Source organism: Pristiophorus japonicus, chromosome 5 (genome assembly GCF_044704955.1).
Source record: "Pristiophorus japonicus isolate sPriJap1 chromosome 5, sPriJap1.hap1, whole genome shotgun sequence".
NCBI lineage: Eukaryota > Metazoa > Chordata > Chondrichthyes > Pristiophoridae > Pristiophorus > Pristiophorus japonicus.
The window spans coordinates 30,529,286-30,551,945 of NC_091981.1; positions in this window are offsets into that span (position 1 = coordinate 30,529,286).

Sequence of the window (22,660 nt, forward strand, 5' to 3'; positions counted from 1 at the left end):
CTCTGCTTCAAATATTAATAACTTTTTCCTTAAAAGATGCAATGGTCTCTGCCTCAACCACTTCTTGTGAGCAAAGCATTGCAGGCTCCATCAATCCGCTCTGTAAAGAAATGTATTTTATCCTCTCCCTTTTGCTCTCTTAGGCAATTGTAAATTGATGACCCTTCATCACTGACTCCTCTGAGATGAATTGGAACAAAGTTTTCTGAGCTTATCTCTTTGCTGAGGAGATAAGCTTCCAGTTGTCCTGGCCAAACTTCAAGCTTCAAGTTCTCCTACGAGAGTTTATTCCATGTGCCCATCCCTTTTACATCCTCATCTGTCCCTTTAAGCATCCAGTAGCATAAATGCTTCATGTTGTGGTGATTTTGACTTTTACAGGAAATGGTCTCCCTCATCCAGTTGTTATGTGCAGCAGATAGCACAGTGCTGTGGCAGTATTCTCTCTCAGGCCAACATCCCCAGCATTGAGACATTGATCACGCTCAATCAGCTCCAATTGATGGGCCACATTATCCGCGTGCCTGATACTAGACTCCTGAAACAAACACTATACTCCGATCTACGTCATGGCAGACCAGTCCCAGAAGGGCAGAGAAAATGTTTTAAGGTCACCCTCCAAGTCTCCTTGAAAAAAATGTAGCATCGCCACCGACTCTTGGGAAAACTTGGCCCAAGACCGCTCAAAGTGGAGGAGAAGCATCCGAGAAGGCGCAGAACACTTCTAATCTCTTTGCCGGGAGCACGCGGAAGTGAAGTACAAACAGCGGAAGGAGCATACGACAAATCAAGCATCCCACCCACCTGTGCCTCCGACCACCGTCTGCCCCACCTGTGACAGAGACTATAGATCCCACATTGGTTTCTTCAGTCACATTAGAACACATTCTGCAGGTGCAGAGAAGGAGTGAGGGGACGGTCCAGGAGCGCGATCACGGGGCTGGGGTGCATAGATCGGCTGGCTCAGTCAGGGATCGTGGGGGTGGGGGAGGTCGGGCACTGACTGGCTCAGTCGGGGATCAGCAGGGAAGGATCAGGGATCAGAGAGGAGGATTGGGTTGGGGGGGTTTTCAGGTATTGGCGGGGCGGCAGGGTTGGAAATCAGCCGGGGATTAGGGATTGATCAGGGCATTAGTGGGGGGAGGCGTCGGCGGAGATCAGTAGGTGAGGGGAGAGAGGATCGGGGCCACTGGAAGATTGTGGCCAGCCTCAGTGGGGTGGGGGGGGGTGGGCAGGGAGGCCTCATGGTGCGGCACGGAGGCCTGGGGAGTTGAACAGAGGCCTCATGGGGGGTTCCTCCGATCGCGGGTGGTGGTTTCGGTAGGGACCCAGGATTCAGGAGGTATGTACAAAGCCTGGGTGTAGCAGTTCTCACCTCGGTTTTACTGCTGGGTTTCACGAATTGTGTGACACCCATCCACAGGCAATTAAATTCAAAATGGAGGCTGAAAAAGAGGTTTCCAGCCTCATTATAATATTTAAATTGACAAACCGCCCGCTGGGAGCTGGTTGGTCTCCCGCCACTGGCCTGACCCTAACCGGAGATGGGCAAGTTGGAGGCGGGATTAGGTTGGGAATTCCATTTTTAACAATTTATCTGCATCCACGCACCACACCCACAAGTTATTTAGAAACATAGAAACATAGAAAATAGGTGCAGGAGTAGGCCATTCGGTCCTTCGAGCCTGCACCGCCATTCAATGAGTTAATGGCTGAACATGCAACTTCAGTACCCCATTCCTGCTTTCTCACCATACCCCTTGATCCCCCTCGTAGTAAGGACTACATCTAACTCCTTTTTGAATATAGTTAGTGAATTGGCCTCAACAACTTTCTGTGGGAGGGTATTCCACAGGTTCACCACTCTCTGGGTGAAGAAGTTTCTCCTCATCTCGGTCCTAAATGGCTTACCTCTTATCCTTAGACTGTGACCCCTGGTTCTGGACTTTTTAGGGGAAAATTCCGACCATTATTTTCAACAGTACATTGGGGTAATTGTGCCTTTAATAAAGCAATCATTTTAAGGAAAAGAAAGAACTTGCATTTATACAATGCATTTCACAACTTCAGGACATCTCAGGGATTTTCACAGCCAATGAAGTTTATTTTAAGTGTAGTCACTGTTGTAATGTGGGAACAAACCTTTTGGCTTTCCCCTTCCATCACATGTTGGAGTAGAATTGGCAGTCGTTTATTTCTGGAGTATTGGCATAATCCAGGTGGAATTACGACCCAAACCACTTACATTCGTGTTTTTTCTGATCTTTTACATTGGTTTAAGTTTCAATTTGCCGGATCAGTCCTCGCCCACAAAACTGGCCTCACCGCCGGGACAAAATTGCGACATACTGCTGATTTTGCTTGTTCGGGAAGGCTCTTCAAATTGCGTTCATTTTCCTAGGCGCACTAGAAATGATTAAAAGAGGAAAGATAGATTATGAAAGTAAACGAGCACGAAATATAAAAACAGATAGTAAGAGTTTTGACAGGTACATAAAAAGGAAAGAATGGCTAAAGTAAATGTTGGTCCCTGAGAGGATGAGATGGGGGAATTAATAATGGAGAACAGGGAAATGGCAAAGATGTTGAACAAATATTTTGTATCGGTCTTCACGGTAGAAGACACTAAAAACATTCCAATAGTGGATAATCAAGGGGCTATACGGAGAGAGGAACTTAATACTATCACTATCACTAATGAAGTAGTACTCGGTAAAATAATGAGACTAAAGGCGGACAAGCCCCCTGGACCTGATGGCTTACATCTTAGGTCGTAAGAGGAGTGGCAGCAAAGATAGTGGATGCATTGGTTGTTGTAAAGTCCTTGCTCTACAGTATGAAACCACACGAGACACATTCTGGGGACAAGGTCACTCTGTGACCTTAACTCTTTATTTACGGGACTCCAAAGACGATGACCCTGCGTGGGACCTTCCTTTTTATACCTGTGTGATCAGGTAAGGAGTGTCTCCCACAAGTTCACCCCTTGTGGTCAAGGGGTGCATCTAGGTTGAGTGTATACAGTAATACAGTGGTGTTACATTGTGGTTACATACATGATATCACCTCCCCCCCCCCCACCCCCCAAAGTCTTATTGGGATCAGAGGTTTAGTCTTTCAGGTGGTCTATGCTCTCTCGTGGAGCGCCACATTTGGGGCTCTGGTTGTTGGACACTGACAGAGTGTCTGTCACCTGTGGTGATTCCGGCCTGTCCGGGCTGACCGCAGGGACTGTGCATTCTTCTGATTGCTCTTGTTGCTCATTCACTGGCGGTGTTGTGAGCTCCATCTCATGGTCTTCTTCAGGTTCCTCCATGTCAATGCTGAAACTTTTTTTTACTTGGTCCAGAGGCTTACGGCATATCTGACCATTGTTGAGTTTTACCACGATGACCCTATTCCCCTCTTTGTCAATTACAGTGCCCTTAAGCCATTTGGGCCCCATGGCGTGATTGAGGATGAATACAGGATCATTTATTTCTATACATCTCCCCCTCGAATTACGGTCATGGTACTCGTTTTGTGACTTGCGCTTGCCCTCAACTATGTCAGTCAGGACTGGGTGAATGTGGGTCAAACGAGTTTTGAGTGTCCGTTTCATTAGTAGCTCTGCGGGCGGGACCCCCGTGAGCGAGTGCGGTCGGGATCTATAGGCCAGCAGGAGACATGACAGGTGGCATTGTAGGGAGGGTACTTGAATCCTGAGCATCCCTTGCTTAATGATCGCACGTTCCGCCTGGCCATTGGAGGCAGGCTTGAACGGCACAGTCCTGACGTGGTTGATGCCATTGCCCGACATAAACTCTCGGAATTCGTAGCTTGTGAAACATGGGCAGTTATCACTAACCAGGATGTCCGGCAAGCCATGGTTTGCAAAGATCGCACGTAGGCTTTCCACGGTGGTGGATGACGTGCTTGAATTCAGATTGATGCACTCGATCCATTTCGAGTACGCATCTATCACAATAAGGAATATCTTTCCCATGAACGGGCCCGCGTAGTCAACGTGAATGCGTGACCATGGCCTGGTGGGCCAGGGCCACGGGCTGAGCGGGGTCTCCCTGGGGACATTACCCAGCTGAGCACATGTCGTGCACCTGCGAACACACTGTTCCAGGTCTGAATCAATTCCAGGCCACCAAACGTGTGACCGGGCAATGGCCTTCATCAGCACAATGCCTGGGTGCTCGCTGTGGGATTCCCTGATGAATGTCCATCTGTGGAACGATCTGACCTCCTCAGGGCATGCTCCGTGTGCGGGCGCCCAATCCCCAGTCAGGACACATTTCATAATCAAGGATAGGAGGGTATCTCTGTTTGTCCAGATTTTGATCTGGCGGGCTGTGATGGGGGAGCCTGCACTGTCAAAGGCATCGACAGCCATGACCATCTCGGCGCTTTGCTCCTCTGCCCCCTCAGTGGTGGCCTGTGGAAGCCTGCTGAGTGCGTCAGCGCAATTTTCAGTGCCGGGCCGGTGCCGGATAAAGTAGTCATAAGCAGCCAGCGTGAGAGCCCATCGCTGTATGCGAGCTGTTGCGTTGGCATTGACAGCCTTGCTGTCTGACAACAGGGATGTTAATGGCTTGTGGTCCGTCTCTAATTCAAACTTCCTACCGAAGAGGTACTGATGCATTTTTTTTACACCATAGACACATGCAAGCGCTTCTTTCTCAACCATCCGATATCCCCGTTCTGCTTGAGAGAGCGACCTGGAGGCATAAGCCACAGGTTGTCGTTGACCCTCAGCATTGCCCTGCTGCAACATGCACCCAACCCCATAGGACGATGCATCACATGTCAGAACCAATTTTTTACAGGGGTCGTACAGGGTCAACAACTTGTTTGAACAAAGTAGGTTTCGCGCCCGATCGAAAGCCCGTTTCTGACAGTCCCCCCAAAACCAATTGCAACCCGTACACAGGAGCGCGTGTAGCAGCTCAAGTGCTCAAGTTCGGCAGAAAGTTCCCGAAATAGTTCAACAGTCTCAGGAATGAACGCAACTCTGATGTGTTGCAGGGCCTGGGTGCTCGTCGAATCGCCTCTGTTTTGGATTCAGTGGGCCGAATCCCATCTGCAGCAGAAACTCAACCTCAGGAGCTAAGAACACACATTTCGACTTCTTGAGTTGCAGGCCTACCCGGTCCAGTCGGCGTAGTACCTCCTCCAGGTTGTGGAGGTGTTCCTCGGTGTCTTGACCCATAATGAGGATGTCTTCCTGGACTATGATCATTCTAAGAATGGATTTAAGCAGGCTTTCCATGTTTCGTTGAAAAATCGTGGCATTCGATCAGCGGCTGAACGGGCACCTGTTATAAACGAACAGTTCCTTGTGTGTGGTGATGGTGGTCTGTAGTTTAGATTCGTCAGCCAGTTCCTGGGTTATATAGGCTGAAGTGAGGTCCAACTTGGTGAACAGCTTGCTGCCTGCCAGCGTGGCGAAGACGTCCTCCGCTCTCAGGAGCAGGTATTGATCTTGTAGGGACACCCGATTTATGGTGGCCTTGTAGTCGCCACAGATTCTGACAGAGCCATCCACTTTTAGGACCGGAGCGATGGGGCTCGCCCAGTCGCTGAATTCAACAGGCAAGATGATGCCCTCTCTCAACAGCTGGTCCAATTCGTTCTCGATCTTTTCCCGCATCACATACGGCACCACTCTGGAATTGTGGTGCACTGGCCTGGCATCCGGGGTGTTGTGTATCACTACTTTCGTGCCTTTGAAAGTCCCGACGCCTGGTTTGAATAGTGAATCGAATTGTTGTAGGACTTGTGAGCACTAACTTCGCTCCACAGATGACATTGCGTGAACATCCCCCCATTTCCAGTTCATCTCGGCAAACCAGCTCCTCCCCAACAGTGCGGGACCATTGCTCGGGACAATCCAGAGCGGCAGCCGATTCACTAACCCATTGTGTGTGACAACCAACATTGCACTGCCTAGCACCGGAATGATTTCTTTAGTGTAAGTCCGTAATTGTGTGTCAATACATGCTAATTTGGGTCTACTGGCTTTATGTGGCCATAACTTCTCAAATTGCTGAACGCCCATGAGTGACTGGCTGGCCCCAGTGTCCTGCTCCATGCGTACAGGGATACCGTTTAATAAAACCCTCATCATCATTGGTGTATGAACTGTGAATATTCGCCACATGGACCCACTGAACCTCAGCGTCCATCAATTTGCCCCAAAAGTCAACCTGCCTCAAAGAACCCTCTTCTGGTCCATCCACCTCATATATTAGTCTGGTTGCAGACTTCCTGCACATTCGAGCTAAGTGGCCACTGAGATTGCAGCTCCTGCAGACAAACTGTTGAAATCTGCAAGATCTAGCTGAGTGTTTTCCCCCACACCTCCAGCATGAGTTAAAGTTTCCATTGTTGGGAAAAAAGAGACTATGGCCAGGCATTCCACACTGACTGTCCCTTTGACTGCTCTTAAGTACCCTATTAGTGGGTGTCAATGGCCCCATCCCGGGCCGCATTGTCCACTGTGATGGCGTGAATGTCCATTCGGCCTGCCTTTGTCTCTGTTGAAGTCCTACTCTGGGGTCTATTGCTGCCTGGGGAGTGTCGGACTGCCCCTGCCTGCCTGCCTGTGGGGCTCTGAGTCGCGATGATGATGTTGACTCCCTGATCCATCGCCACGTTAGAGGCAGAATTGCGCATGTATATTATTTTCGTCTCTTCTTCCCCACCATGAAAGTTTGAGCTATCAACGCCGCCGCTTCCAAGGTCAAATCCTTGGTCTCAATTAATTTGCAGAAAATTCCTGCATGACCAATGCCCTCGATAAAGAAGTCCTTTAGCATCTTCCCACTGCAGGCGTCTGTGAACTTACAGAGGCTGGCCAAACGCCGGAGGTCCGCTACGAAGTCCGGTATGCTCTGTCCTTCACGACGTCGGTGGGTGTAGAATCTGTGTCGGGCCATATGTATGCTACTCGCCGGTTTGAGGTGCTCCCCGATCAATTTGCTAAGTTCTTCAAAGGTTTTGTCCGTCGGCTTTTCGGGTGCTAGTAAGTCCTTCATGAGCGCGTAAGTCTTTGGTCCGCAGCTGGTCAAAAGATAAGCCCATCGCTTGTTGGCCGCTGCATCCCCCAGCCATTCTTTCATAACAAAGCTTTGCTGAAGCCTCTCGACAAAATCATCCCAGTCTTCCACCAACACAGTACCGTTCCTCTGTGCTACCGGTGGCCATTCTCGTGAGTCATGAATTCCCGTTTCTCGTCGCCAATGTAAAGTCCTTACTCTACAGTATGAAACCACACGAGGCACATTCTGGAGACAAGGTCACTCTGTGACCTTAACTCTTTATTTACAGGACTCCAAAGATGATGACCCTGCGTGGACCTCCCTTTTAATACCTGTGTGATCAGGTAAGGAGTGTCTCCCACAAGTTCACCCCTTGTGGTCAAGGTGTGCATCTAGGTTGAGTTTATACAGTAATACAGTGGTGTTACATTGTGGTTACATACATGACAGTTGTAATCTACCAAAATTCCCTGGATTCTGTGGCGGTCCCAGCGGATTGGAAAACCGCAAATGTAATGCCTCTATTTTAAAAAAACGAGGCAGACAAAACACAAGAAACTATAGATCAGTTAGCCTAACATCTGTCATTGGGAAAATGCTAGAGTCCATTATTAAGGAAGCAGTAGATTTGGAAAAGCGTAATTCAATCAAGGAGAGTCAACATGGTTTTATGAAAGGAAAATCATGTTTGACAAATTTGCTAGAGTTATTTGAGGATGTAACGAGCAGGGTGGATAAGGGGCACCAGTGGATGTGGTGTATTTGGATTTCCAGAAGGCATTCGATAAGGTGCCACATAATAGGGTACTGCACAAGATAAAAGTTCATGGGGTTGGGGGTAATATATTAGCATGTACAGAGGATTGGCTAACTAACAGAAAACAGAGATTTGGGATAAATGGGTCATTTTCCGGTTGGCAAACAGTAACTGATAGGGTACCGCAGGGATCAGTGCTGGGGCCTCAACTATTAACAATTTATATTAATGGGTGAAGGGACCGAGTGTAATATAGCCAAGTTTGCTGATGATACAAAGATGGGTGGGAAAGCAAATTGTGAAGTGGACACAAACAATCTGCAAAGGGATATAGACAGGTTAAGTGAGTGGGCAAAAATTTGACAGATGGAGTATAATGTGTGAAACTATGAGGTTATCCACGTTGGCAGAAAAAATAGAAAAACAAATTATAATTTAAATGGAGAAAAATTGCAAAGTGCTGCAGTACAGAGGGACCGGGGGCCTTGTGCATGAAATACAAAAAGTTAGTATGCAGGTACAGCAATTAATCAGGAAGGCAAATGGAATGTTGGCCTTTATTGCAAGGGGGAAAGAGTATAAAAGCAGATAAGTCCTGCTACAATTGTACAGGGTATTGGTGAGGCCACACCTGGAGTAGTGCATGCAGTTTTGGTCTCCGTATTTAAAGAAGGATATACTTGCAATGGAAGCTATTCAGAGAAGGTTCACTAATTTGATTCTGGAGATGAAGGGGTTGACTTATGAGGATAGGTTGAGTAGATTGGGCCTGTACACATTGGAGTTCAGTAGAATGAGAGGTGATCTTATTGAAACATATAAGATAATGAGAGGGCTCAACAAGGTGGATGCAGAGAGGATATTTCCACTCATAGGGGATACTAAAACTAGAGGACATAGTCTCAGAATAAGGGGTCGTCCATTTAAAACTGAGATGAGGGGAAATTTCTTCTCAGAGGGTTGTAAATCTATGGAATTCTCTGCCCCAGAGAGCTTTGGAGGCTGGGTCATTGAATATATTTCAGGGGGAGCTAGACAGATTTTTGAGCGATAAGGGAGTAAAGGGTTATGGGGAGCAGGTAGGGAATGGAGTTGAGTCTATGATCAGATCACGCATGATCATATTGAATGGTGAAGCAGGTTCGAGGGGCCAAATGGCCTACTCCTGCTCTTATTTCTTATGTTCTTATGTCGGAGGCAAGTTTTAAACTCTTCACATCAAAAAAATATTCAATTTACTAAGAAACTGATTAGTGCATACCAATAAATTTATTAAATAATCCAAATAGATTTTGTAAAATTATTTGCAGTGATTTTAAATCATGTTACTCACAGATGGAGGACTGGACACCCTTATTAAAAATGCTTGTTTTTGGTGATAAACCCATTTTCAGCTGTATGAATCAAACTACACCAGGTTACCACTCTTAGATATAATAAGGAATAGTTTTCAAATGGAAGAAAAAAAAAGAAACAATTATGTTCGATTACACTGCCAGATTGCGCTGGTTCATGGAAGATTTTACGTTTGTGAGAGTCCAAATTAATTTTATTGGAAACTTTAATCAGCGCAATTTCAAGTACATTTTGGACGCAATTCCCCAACTGTGCCCAAAGCGGAAACCTGTTACTTTTATATGCCGAGTGTTTGTGAGTCCATGTCATCTATCAGAGTGCTCAAATTGCAATTTTATTATTTTTTAAGTCACTGGACTAGAATTTATATGCTGGCTTCAAGCGAGAGAAGATGATGGAGCTCGAATATTATGGCACTAAATTAGACATTTAAAAATATGTTAAAGGGTTCTTGTTCCTGAAGGGACAAGACTCCTACATTAGATTAATGCAATAAAACAGACACATTACGATTAAGTGGGAAGGAACGACCACATACCTTACTGATATTTAATGGCAAGATTTAGTTCTACCCAAGAAAGACGGAACAAAGAGTTACATTTATATAACTCCGTTCACACCCTCAGGACATCCAAAAGTGCTTTTCAGCCAACAAAGTACTTTTGAAGTGTAATCACTGTTGTAATGTAGAAAACACGACAGCCAATTTGCGCTCAGCAAGCTCCCACAAACAGTAATGTGATGATGGCCAGATAGTCTGTTGTAGTGGTGTTGGTTGGGGGATGAATATTGGCCAGGAAACCAGGGAAGAACTCCCCTGCTCTTCTTTGTATCGTATCACAGGATCTTTTACATTAACCTGAGAGGGCAGACGGGGTCCGCATTTAACGTCTCACCTAAAATACAGCACCTCCAACTGTGCAGCATTCCCTCACTGGAGTGTCAGCCTGGAATTTGTGCTCAAGTCCCTAGAGTTGGGCTTGAACCCACAACCTTCTGACGAGAGTGCTACCCACTGAGCCACTGGCTGACAATATACGGAATAGTATAAAGATGGATCGTGAGGGCAAATGATGAATTGTTGTGTATTTATAAGGGGTGAGAGTGGGAACATTTTTAACAACAAATTAAGTCAAAATAAGATGGTCTTGTAACTTGAACGATGTATTCAGCTTTAAGTTCTCAGACACAGAACAGTATAGAGCATGATATTTTACAGTTGATTATTGTACTTAATCCATTTATGGATTATAAATCCAGTTAACTAACATTAGGTGCACATTTCAACAGTACTGCAGGATAGATGAAAGAGGAAATGAATGTTTAATGTAAAATGATCACAGATGGAAACTGGAGCGTGACTTCACCCATACTGGGCTATGGACTGCACTGAAGGAACTTAACAACCCAAGGTGAAACAATTGTCTGGAAATAGACCAACTGCCCTAAGTCATTACAAGATCTCATTTCAACCAAAGACATTTAGCACCGAAAAATCAATGAGTTTGCCCAAATGTCTGCAATAATCTGATTGAGTTATTTTGCTGGATACACCTTGAATGAAACTGGCAGATCCTTAATGGTTCAAGCTGCAGGGAACCGAATCAGTCTCACTACAATAGTATTTATCATACCAATGGAGATTGTATTATATTCTGCAGACTAGCCTAGCCCTCACAGTTTGGAATTCAGCTTGTACATAAACTGAGCAATACAGAGTGCAGAAGCAGGTTGATTTTTAGCATCCTATAGTAATTGAAGGCATGATCGACTAAACTGAGCTTCCTGGAATCTGTCTCAGGTGAGGGGCGGGGTGGGGGGGGGGTGGGTTGGGGGGAGAAGGCTGCAATTATTTAAAATGAATTGAACACAAAGACCAATGCTCCTTTTTCACAGATTACATAATGATAAAGCACCTTAGAGGGTGTAATTATTATTAAATTGAATCTATGGACCATATTTGATATCATAATTCGAATCTAAGGACCATATTTGATATCAGAATTTCTTCTGAAGTAAGAGGTAATCTTCCTTCAAAAAATATCAGGGTGTCTCAAACTTAACAAGTGACTCACTGCCAATTTAATCATGCTGAACAAGTGATGATTCAAATTGGAACTCCAAATAGATCCGAACACTTCGGTTTGGAAGCGATATGAAAAGGGAAAACCTTTGATTTTATTAGAAAAGCAAAATACTGCGGATGCTGGAATCTGAAATTAAAAAAATAAAATGCTGGAAATGCTCAGCAGGTCAGGCAGCTTCTTTGGAGAGTGAAACCTAGTTAATGTTTCACACTGATGACCTGTCTCAGATGCTGACTGACCTGCTCAGTATTTCCAGCATTTTCTGTTTTTATTTGCTTTTGTTAGCTCAGTTTAGGGTATTTAAGATAAAATATCATAAGGTTTCATTTTCTTTTTAAATGATAATACTGATGACTCTCCCCGCCCCCGCCCATAACCACTGTCATAGGGAAGTTCTAGATAAGCGATGAGAAAACAGGAAGGACAAACAACGAGGATTTTGGAGGATTTATGATTCCAGATAGAACTATGGAGGATCTATTTACAATGTCAGTGGTTGGAAATGGTCACAGTCGGGGCAGATATGAGGCAGTGTATCATTATTGTGTTTAGGGTAGTAATATGGTCAAATGTGTGAAAAAGTGACCAAGAAGAATTCATGGTTTGATAATGAAACATTTATGGATGGTAATAGAACAACAATTGGGGAATGGTTAGATTTGGGAATTAGAATACAGTGAGTGTTCATATTTGAGGCAGTGAGCACGCAGGGGAGCATTTCATCAATGGGGTTGGGAATATGGATAAGGAGTGTTCATGTTTGAGAGTGTAGTCAAGCAACAGTAGTAGCTGGGAATATGTGTGCCATCAAGAGAAATGGGCGCCAAATTGTAATATCTTCTTTACGACATCACGAACACACTGCATACAAGATAGCTCCACTGGAACTTGTCATGTGACCCGTCACATGACCCTTTTATTAGCATTAGTTGCATTACCACAGTAGTCCACTAGGTTGAGCAGTAGTCCACTAGGTGGAGCTCTGTTACACTTCTCCCTCCTTAATGAAGATGTAATCATAACAACATAATCATCATACATAATTTGCATGGTTATACACAACAAAAGATATGAATTTATTTTGCAATATTTACAAATCAAACTTAACCACTGGTTTTCTGTTTCGAAGAGGATACCTTCGCTCTTGAACAGAATTTTACAAACTTGGTGTTGAACTTAGCCTCATTCTAGGCTGAGCCTGAGGAGACTATTCCTGGAAGAGTAATCCTTGATCTACATTTGGACTCTCTACAACTTCAGACTGTAGGTCTGCCTGACTCGGACTCAGACTTAAATTCTGACTTTCTCTTGGACTTGTTTCCAGAACATCTGATGCAGGATTTTTTATTGATATTTTGCTTATAACAAGACTATCTCATGAACCAGAAATAATTAAATCATTCCAATTTTCAACTCCTTCCATATCTGTTGGTAAAATATAATCAATCTGAAAAAACCGAACCTTTCCATGATCAAAAATTGGTCAAGATCTCATGAACCACATATCTTCGCTATTCTTCCTGGTAACCACATTAACCATTTATGGAGATGGTTCTCCACTCTGAACTTCTGATTTAATTTCACACTTCTCTCTCTTACTCTACCTCTATCATGATTCTCTTTCTATCTTGATTTTTTCTCTTCTAGTGATTGTGCCAAGTTTGGTTTTTACAACGAGAACCTGGTTCATGGCTGCCGTTTGAGAAGGAACTCTGCTGGTGTTCTACCAATAGTTGTATGAGGAGTATAGTAATTCGAAAATTTGCTAGTTTGTGATCCAATGACAACTGTCATTTCTTTAGATTTGGATTCAATATGTGCTTGATGAGGGTGTATTTTACAATTTGTACTGTGTGCTCTGCTGCACTATTTGAAGCAGGGTGGTACGGTAGAACTTTGGTATGTTTAACTCTGTTTCTGTTCGTGAACTGTGCAAATTCTTCTGAACAAAATTGCAGCCCATTGTCACACACATTTCTTCTGGGAGGCCATATGACGAAAACAATCTTCTCAGTTTGTCTAGTGTTTTACTTGTTGTTATTTTCCGCAATGGAAACACCTCTACCCACTTCGAATGGCTATCAATCACAATGAACAATTGCTGTCATTCTAGCTCAGCAAAGTCTACATGTAACCTTTGCTACACCTGGGAGGCCATTTCCATGGCTGTAATAATACTGATGGTGGTTTGTACTGATTGATATGTTGTACACTGACTAACGATGTACTCTTTGGGCTAGTCTTTACATTTCACATCGCCCATCTATGGCCCATCTATCGCCCAAAATGGACCTCTATCACCCATTTTGAGCAAAAAGTGGAAACTAGGCCCAAAACATTGCCGGAAAAACAGGTGCCTAAATTTCCACTTTGATCGCCGAGATGATTGCCCAAATCATCGTCACACAAGGCGCTATCCCAAGTTTTGGCACCTAGCATGCACTTCACTTGGCCGATGCAAGGCCCAAAAGAGTGCTGAGAAATAGTTGCTTTTACTAGGCTTAAGAGAAGGAAATGGGCACTACAGACGCCATTTTGAAGTTCGGAGGAAGGGTGGAGGGTTAGTTGTGAGTTATTTAGAGAGTTAATTTAAAGATAATTGTACTCAGATTATTGGAACAGGGAATATAAAGAGGTATTATCAAGATATTTTTGGGTAAATAGGTTTTATATATTGAAATTATTTTGTAAATAGCTTTCACATAGTGAAATTATTTACTGATATTGTTAGGGCCTATCAAACTGACTGGTATACAGCATAGAGAGTGCAGAGTACAGTGATTAGAGAGTATAGAGTAGAGAGATTATTTAAATTAGTGAAAGTAATTATTGATAGTGATGGGGCCTATGCTTTCCCTGCCTTTAATTGCAACTGCTCACACACTGGTTACTGAAAGGATCAATCGAAGAGGAGGCAAAGTAATGCATAGACGGAGACGAAGACAGAGGAGGAGACCATACAGCCAACGAAGGTACTTGGAAAAGCATTCCTACCTGAACTTGTCTGAAAATGCTTGCCTTAGGAGGCTGCGATTCCAGAAGGAGGTCATCAATGAGATATGTCAACTTGTCAAGGGTGATCTGCAGCCATCCAGCACCATCGGAACAGCACTGTCCGTTGAGGTGAAGATTACTGCTGCCCTAGTCTTCTACACATCGGGATCTTTTCAGGCTTCAGCTGCCGACATCCGCCATATCTCTCAGCACGCTACGCACTGCTGCATTTGACAGGTGACTGAAGCCCTTTACACTCACAGGATGGACTTCATAAGCTTCCCAATGACTAGGGAGGCACAGACCGAAAGGGCTTTGGGTTTCTCGAGAATAGCAGATTTCTCCAAGGTGCAGGGAGCAATAAACTGTACACACATTGCCCTGAAAGCACCCTTAAAGAACACGGAGGTCTCACCTAAATGTGCAGCTTGTTGTCGACCACAATCAATCAATTATGACAGTAAATGCTACATTTCCTGGCAGCATCCATAATGCGCACATCTTGCGTGAAAGTGCTATCCCTGACCTGTTTGACAATCAGCCAGAAGGTCATGGTTGGATGCTGGGGGATAAAGGATATGGCCTTGCCTGTTGGCTGATGACCCCTCTGCGTAATCCCGTCACTGAAGCACAGAAAGGGTATAATGAAAGTCACATAGCGACTCGCAACATCGTTGAAAAGACAATTGGAATCCTAAAGCAACGTTTCAGATGCCTGGATCATTCTGGAGGCAGGCGACAGTACCACCTTGACCAGGTCGCAGAGTTTATTGTGGTGTGTTGCATGCTGCATAACCTACCTATAAAGAGTGGTCAAATATTGCCAGATGGGGCTGCAGGTCCACCTCCAGAAGGAGGGGAGATGGAAGAGCCAGCTGGCGAGGAGCAAGAAGCGGAAGAGGACTCAGGCGAGGATATACGGGAGCACAATCAGCCGGGCAATCGAGCAGCGGTACCACCGCCCCCCTCCCGAAGACCAGTAGCCAGTGGCAGTTATACGGCCGCTAAGCTGTTCATCAGCAGTTCATTAATGAACGCTTTGCATGAACTATCATTGTGGATATTTAAATGTTCATTTACAGTTAGGGTTAATCAAAAGTTTCATTTGCGTGGGGTTTCCTTGTTGTCTTGTCTGCACTGGCCGATCTTCAGAATTAATGCTTACTTTAAGTACATTTTAAGTAAAGTACTGCTATAATAAAAGTATAAACAAATCAGGCTGAACAACTGTAAATTTGTTAACTAATGTAACTAAGAGAGAAGGCACAAAATTTGTTGAATTAAAGATTTTTTTTGTTCACAAAGACAACAAACGAATTTTTAATAAACAATTCAACACCTTCCCTCCATCCCCAAAACATTAACAATTTAAAAAAAAAAGAAAAAACAGTTCAACAATGAAAAACACTTCCCCTTCCCTACCTGCAGCCACATTTCCCTGCAGGTCCTGTCAAACCACGTGTTCTTACCCCACCCGCCCATTTTGGTCTTCGCAGACCGGCACGAACACATTGTGTAGCGTGGGATGGCAAGACTTCCTGCCATGGTGGAGGTGACGGAGTGGAGGCATAAGCCTGAGGCTCCACTTCTGTGTCCTCCGTATTCGTTTGCGTGCTCAGGGTCTCGCTGCGAGCTGACACGATACCTTGGAGTGCAGCGCCATGTCCAGCCAGCAACGCATGTCGAAGGGCATTGGTTGCAGCAGTCTGCTGACGAATGGCCTCCAACGTCTCCTGTACTTGCAGAGAAGACCAGTTGGAGAAGTTTGTGCTGAACTCACTCCAGGTTGCTGGAAACTGGCTCCAGTTTGTGGAGAAACCCACAAAACCCTGGATAAGGTCGTGACCGATCGCGACCGTTTCCCTGCACGGGGATATCAAGCTCTCCGTCTGGCCCTCCATGGTAGGCGATTGCTCACCCCACTGACCGGACCTCCGTGGGGGTGATAAGGTAACATTGCATGGCATAAGCTAATGGACTTGGTAATAAACATTTAAGACTGACAGATTTAAATATTCAATTAAAAATTAGAATTGCAATGCATATGAATAATATTTCATAATATAAGATTCAATTTATTGTTAGGGTGCATAAATTAATTCATAATGTTAATTTATACCATAACGAAAAGACATTGAAGATTCTAATTAAAATGTCCATACATCATTTAAATATTACATATGTATAATTTAAAATATAAAATGCAACTTACTCTGGCTGCTGCCAGCAGGCTGTTCCATCTTTTACGGCATTGGTCTGGTGTGCGCACTTCGTTGGATGCCGATGTGATCACATTGGCAATCTCGGCCCAGATTCTCCTATATGCATGGGGTGGAGGTTTCCCATTCCCACCCCGTGTCACGTCCTCCCACTTTCCGCTGACAATATTGATGAAGGCCTCGTTGGCCTCCTTGCTAAATGGCTTAGCCCTTTTCCTCTCGCTTTCTCCCTCCATTTTGATTTTAGGAATATATTGCAATATTTCAATATTTCAATATTGTAACAAAAATATATTTCAATATAGTTACAACAAATATAATTATTTGCAATTCAAAAAAATAATCCTAAAATATTACAGATTACTTATTTTTAGATTCAAATTCACAATTCACTGTCATCAACCAAAAAAGCCTCCTCTCTCTCTCTCTCTCTCTCTCTCTGACTCTCCCTGTGCTTCTGAGCATGTGTGATGACCCCTGACCACTCAAAACGCAGCAAAGAAAATCAACCACAAAAAAAAATCCCACACATGCGCAGAATAGCGTTGCTAGGGAAGCTTTCTTTTCTTCTTTGACTTCCGTTTTCGGTGGGCGATCGTGAGAGCATCAAAAAAATCACATCACCCATTTGACATCACCGGGGTAAGGCCAAGTGAAAAACCGCAAAAAGAAAAATGGGCCTTGTGCCGGCAATCAGCAAGGCCGAGACGTCCCACATTGCTGGAACATGGCCTTTTTTTGGGGGCCTTAAACACCTAGTGGAAAGTTTAGCCCTTTATCTTTATCTAAACGTGGCCACCATAAGTAATTGCGTGCAAAAGTCTTGGTCAATCACATTCCCACGTGCTGGTCATGAAGATCTCCTAATAATTTGGACCTGAACTTATTTGCAATAACTGCTCTTGCACCCCACATGATACAATCTTTATCCATGGACAATTCATTCCTACGAACGAAGTATGGATGAATATTTTTCTCTGATATTTGGTTTGGCCAGCCATTTACTATGTAATCATATATCTTTAACATAACTGAATCATGTTTGGTTGCTCTATCAATTTCTTCAGGTGTGACTGGCAGTTCATCAATGTATGAAAAATAGAACACTTTTTCCTTATTGGGTGTAACTTGTGATGGGGATGTCAACCTGGACATAGCATCGGCATTATCATCGGACTTGGGTACAACAACAATGGATGTAGCCCAATTACATAGATCTATCTTAAAGATAATGTTCAGTCTCTAGTCTTTTGAGTTCTTGCTCAACTTTCTCCTTGAGTGTGTATGGTACGGGATGTGGCTTGCAGTAAACTAGTCTAGCATCCTTCTGTACCCTGACACTCACTGTGAAGCCTTGGATCAGACTGCCTGTTTCGCAGAACACCATCGGATATTGCTTGATGACATCATCCTTCGATGCAAATCTTGTTTCAACATGAAAAATCTCATTCCAATCCAGCTTCAGTGATCCCAACCAATTTCTACCTATTAACGCAGGCTTGTCCCCTTCCACTACTAAGAGAGGCAAGCTTTGAAACTGATCCTTGTATTTTACCGGTACGGTGATACGTCCTACTACAGGGATTTGCTCTCCTGAGTTGCCTCACAGCTCTAGGTTCGATTTCTCCATCGGAAAATCATTCAACTTGTCGTGATATAGAGATTCCGGTACTATGCTCATGGATGCATCATGGGTATCCTGGTTCCTGCAACGTCTACTTGGATGGTGATACTTTGTGAATCTTTGTTAGGTACCCTTGTGCTCCTGGTGACATCTCTCTCCAGAACCTCCTTGCCCATTACTTCTCTTCAATGCTATATAGTGTATGCCAATTTCTACTTATAGCATGGAAAGTTACTCTTCAGTTGGTATGCCTTCATAAGGTGCCCAGTTTTCTTGCAGAAGAAGCACTCTGCCTTCACAGCTTTGAGCGATATGCTGTCCAAGACACCGATAGCACGACTTCAATGTACTGTTATTGTGGCCAGTTGCTGAGGTCTTGGGGCCCAACAGCCTTTTACTCTTAACCTGCAGGTGATTCACCTCGGTTGGCTGATGACTGTTAATGGCACGAAATACTTGGGAGTATTGGTTGGCCAAATCCATCAACATAGCTGTCTGTCAAGCTAAAGTCAAGTTAGGTGTTGCCAACAATTTTCTTCTAATTGCTTCATTTTTCATCCCACAAACAAAGCGTTCACGCAATGCTCGGTCCTGAATGTTTCCAAAATGATCGTGAATGGATAGCTTTTTTAAAGCTACAACGTACTCACTGATATCTCGTCATTTGACTGATCTTGTTTTCCAAAATGATAACTGTCAGCGATTTCCAGGGGTTCAGGACTGTACTGCTGGAATCTCTTTCAATTGTGTGTCCTTTGGCTTGGTGGGAACAAGCAAATTTTTCAGGGTTTCATACACCTCGAGGCCTGTTGCAGTCAAGAAAATAGCCCATTTTCTTTCTAACTCCACCCAGTTACAGTTTTCATCATCGTGGACTTTGACAATACTATTTGCAGTGAAAAACATTTCTAACCGCTCCACATATGCTCCGAAAGTCTCTTGGTAGCGATGGAACTGACCTAAATGCTGTATTATTCACATAGGCGTGATCATCTGCACTCTGCCAGTTCAGCTAAATGTGCTTGTATATTTACCTTGGATTTTAGCTGTTCTGCAAAATAAATAAGCTCTCAAAGTCTCTCTGTCAGTTGGCTGCATCATCCTTCAACAAAAATTTCAACAAGGGAATCTGATTATCCTATCCTAAGTTGCCAATGTAATATGGAATATGGAATAACCGGGGTGGTAGCATGGTGCTGAGTCCCGCACTATGCTCTGGAACCCAGCGCCCAGCCGGCAATGTCAGTGCTACATGGTTCTCCGCATAGCACTGACGCAGCAGAATGATCCACTCCTTCAATTAAAGGGGAAAGTCGTTTTGGTGGCCGCTACTGGGCCACCAGAGACGCCCTCAACTGAGCCAACAGTCCGACATCCATAACGGGGTGTCAGGCTGCAGGATGGCGGCTCGGTCGAGGCGAGGGCCGCCATTGTCGAGCCGATAGAGTCAGCAGACAGATAAAGGGCATCCCGGTGGTGGATAGCCACCAGCTTTGCGACCAGCTGGCAGCGACATCGGCTGGTGCCATTCTCGATGCCGGCGGGGCAATTTCTCCCGCGGGATGTAGATCGCGAGGTGCAGCACTAATGACACACCGCTCCCCCAAACCTCTGGGGCAATTTACCCCGAGGCGCTATCGACCTCTTCGCTCGGGCAATAACATCGCTGTGCCCCATTAGTGCCTCTGGGTGCACTAATGAGGCTTTTAAAAAGGGCAATTTTGCCCCAATTATATTTACAGTTACTTAAAGTGGCATTTAATTAAATATTTTAAACAAAATCAAGTTTTTTGAAAATAAATGTATATGTTCTAATGGGGCTAAAAATAAACTTACCTTATTACACAGGGTTTTAAATGTATCAATCATTGATAACATTTATTTTTATGTTTTTTTTTAAACTCCTTCGCTGCTTTTACGAGGCATAAGAATTTCATGGGCATTCATTGGGCAAATAGCACAACTCTCCATCCGTGACTGCCCTTTTACTGGGGATACGTTGGATCAGTCAAGACTTTTGACAGATCGCAAGTTCTGGGCTTTTGTGCATGCGCTTTGCGTGTGAAAACTCAGAACTTGTGTGGCCCCAAGGGCCCGTGTGCACCTCATACGCGCCCATAGGGGCCGTAATATATCTTATGGTTGTGTCTTAACTGCCCTCTGAATTGGCCTACCAAGTCACTCAGTTGAAGAGAATTAAGGATGGGCAATAAATGGCAGCCTTGCTAGTAATGCCCACATTCTGAAAATTATTATAAAAAATAAATCCTCTTCAGCTGGCACTGTTGACCACGCTATGATTTGGCACAACAAGTCTCCCTCTTTTACCGCCACCCCCACAACTCTATCTGAGGCAGGAATCTCAAGGGGATCTGGTCCGTCCTTCAATACGCTAATGAACTTGACCCTTGGAAATGAGCTGAGGAGAGGGTCACAACTTTTGAGTCAGAGCGGACTCCAGGAAATCTAGTGTGTGCAGTCGGAGATGAGAATGCACTCAGTAGGGCAATGTGATTAGTCAATACCAAGTTGGTCCTGAAAGGAGTAACATGATGTGATTACATTTTTCAGAAGGCGCTTTAAAAAAATTATCTATGCTGCAAACTCGTTTGGAGTGTATTCGGTTAATTTTTTATAATAGTTTTGTTAGAATGCTGAATTCAGCCATAATGGATTCTTTGGCAGAGTCATACCAGTGATTAATAAATGGTACACTGTTATGCATAAGTAGTCGAGGCTGAAAAATAAACACTTGCTGCCCAGTCATATACATCAGTCTAAAAATTATTACTGCTGTCACATTCTGGCAAAATTTAAACATAAGCACATAACTTGTGAAGATTTCAGGAGTGTGGCCTAATGATGGGGTTATTCATGTCACTGATTCTGAATACATTTGTAAACATGTATTCCTTACAGTTCATGATTACCCAATCTCAGTACCAGTAATGATGGCATAAACTGATTAACTACGAAAGAACTGTATTAAAATTGCATTGCAAGTCATGCCAAGCTACAGTGTTCCGTCTGATGCTAAATAAAGAAACTGAAAGGCAAAATTGTTGCTGAATTTTTCCTTTTGCAAATATCTGACTTCACATCTATTTTTGCTACAGGTCTTGGAAGGTTTTTATCCCCTGGAGGAAAAGTGAACAATTTTCTATTTTCAGTTATCTAACGCAGGAGCAAAATAAGCTTGAAATACAGTGGTTTCATTTTAATGTGTGTCCATTTCATCTGAAACTAGCTGGGAACTGATCATTGACTTTGCTCTCATGGGAGAAGTCAGTTGTCTGACACTGTGAATTTAAAGTACCTGCACATTTTCAATTGATGATCTTTCCCATAGTTTAATTCCTTAATATTCGTAAAGGATCATCATCATCATAGGCAGACCCTCGAAATCAAGGAAGACTTGCTTCCACTCTAAAAGTGAGTTCTCAGGTGACTGTACAGTCCAATACGGGAATTACAATCTCTGTTACAGGTGGGACAGACAGTTGTTGAAGAAAAGGGTGGGTGGGGGGGGGTTGGGGGGGAATCTGGTTTGCCACATGCTCATTCCGCTGCCTGGGCTTGTTTTCTGCATGCTCTCGCCGACGAGACTCGAGATGCTCATTGCCCTCCCGGATGCTCTTCCTCCACTTAGGGCGTTCTTTGGCTAGGGACACCCAGGTGCCGGTGGGGATGTTGCACTTTATCAAGGAGGCTTTGAGGGTGTCCTTGAAATGTATCCTCTGCCCATCTGGGGCTCGCTTGCCGTATAGGAGTTCCGAGTGGATGTTGGCCTGATCGAGGACGCTAATGTTGGTGCGTCTGTCCTCCCAATAGATTTGCAGAATCTTGCGGAGACATCGTTGGTGGTATTTCTCCAGCGATTTAAGGTGTCTACTGTATATGGTCACGTCTCTGAGCCATATAAGAGGGCGGGTATCACTACAGCCTGTAGACCATAAGCTTGGTGTCAGATTTGAGGTCCTGGTCTTCGAACACACTCTTCCTCAGGTGACTGAAGGCTATTCTGGCGCACTGGAGGCGTGTTGGACCTCGTCATCGATGTCTGCCCTTGCTGATAATAGGCTCCCGAGGTATGTAAAGTGGTCCACGTTGTCCAAGGCTGCGTCGTGGATTTTTATGACCGGGGGGGGCAGTGCTGTGTGGCGAGGTCAGGTTGGTAGAGGACCTTTGTCTTATGGATGTTTAGTGTAAGGCCCACGCTTTCGTATGCCTCAGTGAAGATATTGACAATGGCTTGGAGTTCAGCCTCTGAATGTGCGCATATGCAAGCGTCGTCTGCCTACTGTAGTTGGATGACAGAGGATGGAACAATCTTGGATCTAGCCTGTGGAGGTGACAAAGGTTGAACAGGTTCCCACTCGTTCTATAGTTTAGTTCCACTCCAACGGGGAGCTTGTTGAGTGTGAAATGGAGCATTGCAGCGAGGAAGATCAAGAAGAGGATTGGCACGATGATGCAGCCCTGCTTGACCTCGGTCCAGACGTGGTTTGGGTCTGTGGTGGATCCATTGGTCAGGATCATGGCTTGCATGCCGTTGTGGAGCAGGCGGTGGATGGCGACAAACTTTTGGGGGC